The sequence below is a fragment of the Gymnoscopelus braueri genome (genome assembly GCF_963280865.1).
Source record: "Gymnoscopelus braueri genome assembly, chromosome: 24".
In the NCBI taxonomy this organism is placed as follows: domain Eukaryota; kingdom Metazoa; phylum Chordata; class Actinopteri; order Myctophiformes; family Myctophidae; genus Gymnoscopelus; species Gymnoscopelus braueri.
In genome coordinates this window covers 29,030,498-29,037,768 of record NC_137626.1, presented here as the reverse complement: position 1 = coordinate 29,037,768, position 7,271 = coordinate 29,030,498, and the positions used below count along the sequence as shown (strand labels likewise).

The 7,271-nt window shown below is 43.2% G+C and overlaps 1 protein-coding gene across 3 annotated transcripts in view; it reads left to right on the top strand.

Moving 5' to 3' along the window:
* Positions 1-7,271, top strand: part of LOC308080636 (microtubule-associated protein 2-like) — an 81,527-nt gene that overhangs the window by 31,994 nt on the left and 42,262 nt on the right. The gene's annotated exons all lie outside the window — the stretch shown is intronic.

Below are 7,271 nucleotides of genomic sequence, written 5' to 3'. Positions count from 1 at the left end.
TCTCTCTCTCTCTCTCTCTCTCTCTCTCTCTCTCCTCTCTCTCTCTCTCTCTCTCTCTCTCTCTCTCCCTTCCTCTCTCTCTCCCCTCCCTCCCTCTCTCTCTCTCCCTCTCTCCTGTGGTCTCATATACAATCTGTAATCTGGGTGATTGCGTGCATATCATCTTTGCCCCGGCCCGCTCGGCCCGCTTTGTTGGCAAAGAGCAGTGGTGACTGATGACGGTGGAGAACGGAGATGCTGACATACAGAAACAATGGCTTCAAAGAGCTGAGCTTGTGATAAGCTGGTTGGGGGGGTGGGATTTCTGTCCTCTGTGTGACGGTGACCTTAGGCTCACGACGTCCAGCGTCTAGACAGCACTGATTGTTTTGGGGTTTGTGTCACCCAAAAAATGACTTATTTACTATCAATTACACACCCCATGAAGCCTTGAATTCATGGAGATTGTTCGTGTCGCATTCCTGAGCCAATACTTTGATGACCTGCAGAGTATCCGGTAGGAGACTCAATTGAAACTCCGCCGGTGTCCATATTGTGGACATGTCTATACAGGTGAAAATGTTCAAAAAAAAAGAATAATAGCTGATCTACAAGCTCACAACGCCTCACATTGCGCCGTACAACAATGTATGGATAGGGCTTAAGCAGGCTAAGCAGCAAGACAGCACAGCTGACCTGAAGTGCTCATGTACAGTGCTTATGTGAATGTTGTGGATGTTGTGTGCGTGTGTGGTGGGTGAAATCTTCACGAATTTGACTCATTTATTGTGGAGATATTGGAGGGATGCGATCTCCTCATCTGTTGACATGATATGTTGGCCCTCGGTGGTGGTCGGTGATTCATAGGCTGCTGCCTGCCTGTGGCAGAGACAGCAGGCTGGGTGAGACCACAGGACACATTAGTCTCTCTGTCACCATCGCCACCACCGCCTGTCAGAGGAGCTCTGACAGGCCTGCATATGAGAGAGAGAGAGAGGCCCAGTCAAATTTGATTTGAGCAGGTGGTGATGTAATCTCTCCTCTCCTTTCTTCTCCTCTCCCCCTCCCCTCTTTTCCTCTCCTCCTCCTCTCCTCTCACTTACTCTCCTCTCCCTTCTGCTTTCAAATGCTTACAGCTCCTTTCCTTCCCTTCCCTTTATTCCTGCTCTTTTCATTTCCTCTCCTGTCCTCTCCTCTCCTCTCCTCTCCTCTCCTCTCCTCTCCTCTCCTCTCCTCTCCTCTCCTCTCCTCTCCTCTCCTCTCCTCTCCCTCTCTTAACTTCGACTCCCTCCCAGCAACACGTCTGAGTCATTGCTCGTGTGTTGCTTGGCGAGGCACTCGAAAGCACAGCGGAGTACACACATCAACAGTGACAAGGCCTCCCTCTCTCTCTTTCCCCTCTCTCTTCATCTCTCTCTGCGTGGTTGCTGGGCAGCTCTCAGGCTTAACTGTCGTTTCCAGGGAGCCCACTTTTGGTGACACGTGAGGCTGCAGGGGCAAGGACACACACACACACACACACACACACACACACACACACACACACACGTAACTGCTCCCTGTCCTCGTTTTCGGGGACACAAATGAGGCCCTGTGTGTGTCCTCTCCCCTCGTTACTCTCACCCACACCCATGCGTTTGTCGGCTCTGCGCCAAGCGGATGCCCCCGGTGGAAGGTCAACGCTTGGCAGGGAAGCTGCCTCGTCGGCCCAACCGCCGCGCCCGCCCGCTCATGGCGTTTAAAACTGTAGGCGGAGTAGAGACATTACTTTGGAGTCAATGTCGCCCCTTTTGCTTCCCAATTTAAAAGTTTCGTTAGTCAGCGAGGAGGTCGACACAATGGAGGCAAAACAATACAGTATGTGGGTGGAATTACAAAGACGTAAACGCGTAGGAGGGCCATTAGACATTGTTTCAGTGTCAATGTCGCCCCCTTGCTCCTAGATGGCACGAGGGATTGTAACCCAACGGAAACTAACAGGCACACGCTGCAAAATCCTGGGTGTTCATTAAACTCTGAGCGTATACAAATGGACCCATAATGGCAGTTATGACAGTTGCGGTAAAGCAAAAGGCGGAGGATGTTATTTGCTCTATGGTTCAGTGTTGTTCAGCACACTGCAGACGGTTGGTTCCTCGCTGTTTTGTTGTGGAACAGTGATGAGATTGTTTTCTTAGTGCAGCATGGGGGTCAGAGACAGCATTGCTGCTGTTTTAATAATGCAGGTGGGACTTGTGTTGTTCACAAAGCTTAATGATAAGCTATTGGCTCAGCTACAGTATGGTCTAACTCACTGTTTCCCAACCAGTGGGTCGGGACCCATGTTTGGGTTGCGGACCAATTTTTTGGGGTTCGCGAGTAAATATTACTTTTTTTGTCTTCCATTTTGTTATATATCAAAAATATATATTTTTAAATCATCACTTTTGATCAATTAAATGAATTCCAACATATAACATATTTCAAAAGTATTTCATAAATAAAATGTAATAAATAAAATAATTACCATAAATTAATTTAAAAAAAGTTTAAGAAGTAGTGAAAATAGCAGTGTACAAATGGAACCATTACGGGTCCATTTTGGTTCCATTTGTACTCTCTCAGAGTCTCTCTCCTTGAAATCAAAACGTTTGAGAACCACTGATAGTATACATACAACGGCATCTTTTTGCTAATTGCACCTCATTGGAGATGACCAAATATTATGTACAGCGATTCTCAACCTGTGTGCCAGGACCCACTGATGGGCCGCGAGAATATTGCAAGTGTGGACCCCCAAACAATTGGCCCACACCCATCATTGATCCAAGGTGGAACACAATCGATTGTCAAGAGGTCAGATGGGTGGGCCGCAAAAACACTTTGGAGGTTTTCTAAGTGGCCCCTAATCCAGAAAAGGTTGTGAATATTATAAACTTCCTTGCATTCTTCAGGTCTCCACATTCCTGGAGGGGGCAGATCTGGGCTTATGGGCCTCACTTTTGCCAGCGTTGTCCTGACAGGTTGATTGATATTTATGCTCTCTGCATATTGCTCTTAGGGTATACGTATACATACATCACATGCATACATCCGCTGGTCCAATGCAGCTGTTGCCTCCGGGGGGAGGGGGGGTTTGGTTTTAGCACCTGGTCGTGCTTCTAGCTTGCATAAGCCAGTGAGAGGACGTTACCTAGAGCGTTCTACTGCAGACAGACCCCGTCACACAGTGTGTACTATATACCAGGGGTCCTTGGGGGGGTACCAGGGGGTCCCCAGCAAAATTAGTTAATATAGCGTCACAATCATTTTAACCACTTTAACCATATTTTATACTTTGGCTATTCAAAAATGGCAGATAGATACACAAGCTCACAGATCTACAAGCTCTATGCGCTATGAGCTTGTAGATCTGCTATTTTCTTTAAATCCCTGGCACAAAATATTTTTCAGATGGGGGGTCCGCAGCCAAATACATTTACAATTGGGGGTCCTTGACGTGAAAAAGTTTGAGAACCACTGCTATACACTTTACTGTATGCTGTGTATGATTGAGCTTATACTGTAGTTGTGCACAGAGGAGGAATCTGTGGTGTACAAGAATCTGTATATAAATTTCACTACCTGCTGTATTGTTGGGCATGTGACAGTAAAGGGTGATTTATGTGTGTGTGTGTGTGTGTGTGTGTGTGTGTGTGTGTGTGTGTGTGTGTGTGTGTGTGTGTGTGTGTGTGTGTGTGTGTGTGTGTGTGTGTGTGTGTGTGTGTGTGTGTGTGTGTGTGTGTGTGTGTGTGTGTGCGCGTGCGTGACTGCGTGCCTGTGTGTGTGTGCGTGCGTGCGTGTGTCTGTGTGCATACGCCCTCCTGAGTCCTGCTCAGCTGTGCTTTGTGCCTCCCGCAGATTAATTAAGGGCCTGGTTCAAGCAGAGGTTGGCTTGTCACCAGACTGTGGGAGGTGTGTGCAGAATGTCTCCTCTGCAGAGATGGTGTTTGATTAGAGCATACAGTAGTTATTAGCATGGTTATTATAGAGTTGCATTATTTTAGTTTTTTAAGTACAAAACTAGGCTTTTAGGCAAGTTTTTTTTCCTACTTTTATATTTTATAGTTCTACTTAACTCTAATAACCTTGGATGAGAGTGCAGACCCTTCAGAATGATATGAGACTGAGAGGCTGGTTGCATCACGGTGGGGGGAAAGAAAAGTCGCAATCTATCACATTACAAAAGTGAAATAAATGATTTGTTTGATGTACTAAACACACTTTTCCACTACAACAGCACTTTTTTCCTTTCACTGTAGCTCTTCATTTGAGTTATTTTCCCCAAACGCTGGGCAGTAATTGAATTTAGTTTGACAGCCCGACCTTAGCAATGTTTCCATCAATCTTTCAGATTCATGCAGCTTTTCATTGGCTCTCATGGATCACAGTGTCAGTTACCACTAAGGCACTGCTGCCAAGGGATTGAATGAAAATGCTTAAAGGGTAGGGTAAGTGATATTTGTTTGCCAATCAGGAGAGAGTACCCATTCATTAGCTTAATTTTTATGGTGTTCATTTATTTGTGTCATCACTTCCAATATATTTTAACCAATACATTTTAACCAACGTGTCTGTAACTAGCACATCTGTAGTGGCTGGAGGTGGTCGAAAATAGCTGATCTACACGCTGCCTCGCGACGCCTTGTAAGCTTGTAGATCGGGTATTTTCCTAAACTAGTCCATGAGCCAGACAAGATTTCATTATCGAAAGAGTGGGCAAAACCATACCTATATTAAATTGTTCATAGGGTCAATACGAGTAAATAAATATATGATAACCTCTCCACAGGAGTAGCTTTTTCATGGTTATCACACATTTTGTTATTTTCCCCGTATACGTACATGACAGGTGAAAGAAAATCAAAATTTAAAAAAGAGTTATCATCATGAAACTTCCTGAGTTGATTACTTACATGAAGACAATGATTTATCGTATTACAAGTTTTCTGAAATTGTATATTTAAATATGCAAATTAGGCATTACGAAAATATGCCTGAATTTTCCAGAATTTTGTTAAGATGTTGGAGTCAAAGGTTTTTAACAAGGGAATATTCAATATCTGGCTAAATTTTGGGGCTCTGGCTCATGGACTAAATGCCTAAATTGCATATTTGAATATACAATTTCAGAAAACTTGTAATACGATAAATCATGGTCTTCATGCAAGTAATCAACTCAGGAAGTTTCATTATGATAACTATTTTTTAAATGTTAAACGTATGGGGAAAATAACAAAATGTGTGATAACTATGAAAAAGCTACTCCTGTGGTAAGGTTATCATATATTTATTTACTCGTATTGACCCTATGAACAATTTAATATAGGTTTGGTTCTTCCCACTCTTTCGATAATCATTGCTCAATTTTGGGGCTCTGGCTCATGGACTAAACATTGCGTGTCCAAAATGGGGACCAGGTTGAAAGTAGATAATACACAGCAACATTTATTTAGCTCTACACAAATTCACACAAATTATTCTGCAAAAAAAAGAATAATAATGGCCATTTTCATTGCAGGTCAGCATAATAGAAAACATTACATCCATTTCTGAAATTGGACAAACAAGGTGAATATTCTTTACAGACGCTGTTTTCTGTGCAGACCTTTGAAGAAGAAATACATTATGCTTTCATATGTAGCTGTATACCCAGACAGACAGACAGACAGACAGACAGACAGACAGACAGACAGATAGACCCCCCCCAGCCCCCCACAGACAGACACACGCACACGCACACGCACACGCACACGCACACACACAGACAATCACAAAAGATGACCTAGAGAAGGTATTATTTGAAGAACCTACAATAGGCTCTTCAAACAGGCATTTCAAACAAATAATATAACTGTAAATACAGTGTACATACACTGCTCTTTGTCCAGCATGTCCACCTGGACTATGATGCATTAAACATGCACAGTGGTGGTGGTGCGCGCGCGTGTGTGTGTGTGCACATGTTCTGTGCATGTGTGTGGACGTGTGCTATCATGTGCCCACACAAGTGTGTTTGTGTGCATGCATGCATGCATGTGGAGGTTTGCGAGGACCCCTGTTGTCTCTGTGGGGAGACTCTCTGTCTGTCTGTGAATTATAGATGAGGAAGTGTGTGTGTGTTTGGGGTGGGGGCTGATGGAAAACAGACCCTCTGACATTTCACTGTATCCACCACGTCTGACCAGAGGAAGAGCAGCTACCAGAGACCATGTTCACATTGAATAGGAGAGACCTCCTACATTTCTATTTTGTTTACTCTTAAATCTAATTGTACGCTAATTATGCTTTAACCACTTGAATTTGACCACTTGAACTTGCATTGACAAGACAAGACAAGAGGCTATCATTATTATTATTATTTGCCAATTTTATTATTATTAGTTAGTTAAAGATTATTCAATCTAATGATAGTAACTTACTACTGTGTGTGTGCAGCTTAGATTTTCAACTATGACCCAGCATTGCTGATGGGGTGAAAAATATCACTTTTTTCATTGCTTCCGTTTATCAGCAGTCGTTTTAAACACCACAGCTTAGTAGATATAGTGCATATACATGACTTCAAATAGAAAGAAGGATTTGTCCAATTAACATTATGTGTGATGGAGAACGGAGATCAAAAGTGCAGCGAGTGAAAAAGAAAAATGGCGGTGATCATTGATAAAACGAATGGTTCTGGACACATGCCATGTTTTTGTATCTGGTCCAGATATTTGCTAATTTCAAGACAGTTCAGAGGTCTCCTAACCTTTTCGCAGATTTGTAACTAATTTCCTGTTGTGCTGCTGCTTCATCTGTTGGGCATATCTGCAGATCAGGCCTCTGACCTCCTTCTCTTTGTTGCTTTCTCTCTATATTTGTCCTCTACTTCAGTGGTTCTCAAACTGAGGGTCGGGACCCCCAAATTATTTTGGTTGGTCCCCAGATGATTGGCTTAATGTGAAACATTGTTTTCTCACTGAACAGTGAACAAACCAACATACAGCATACGTGTAACCAGGGTATCTGCACATTTATAAAGTTACTATTTAATGACTTTTAAGACCTTTTTAATACGAAATTGTCAAATTATTATGTAAGAAAGAGGCAAACATTGTGAAAATAGCTGAATAGCTGAAAATAACTACAAGCTCACAACGGCTCACACCGCGAGGCGTTGTGAGCTTGTAGTTCGGCTATTTTCACAATATTTATCTGAGGAACCGAGTCAAACTAAATGTAATGCCTTACAATTCCAAGTGCTTGTCACGGTGGGGGTTTCCCCAGTTAAA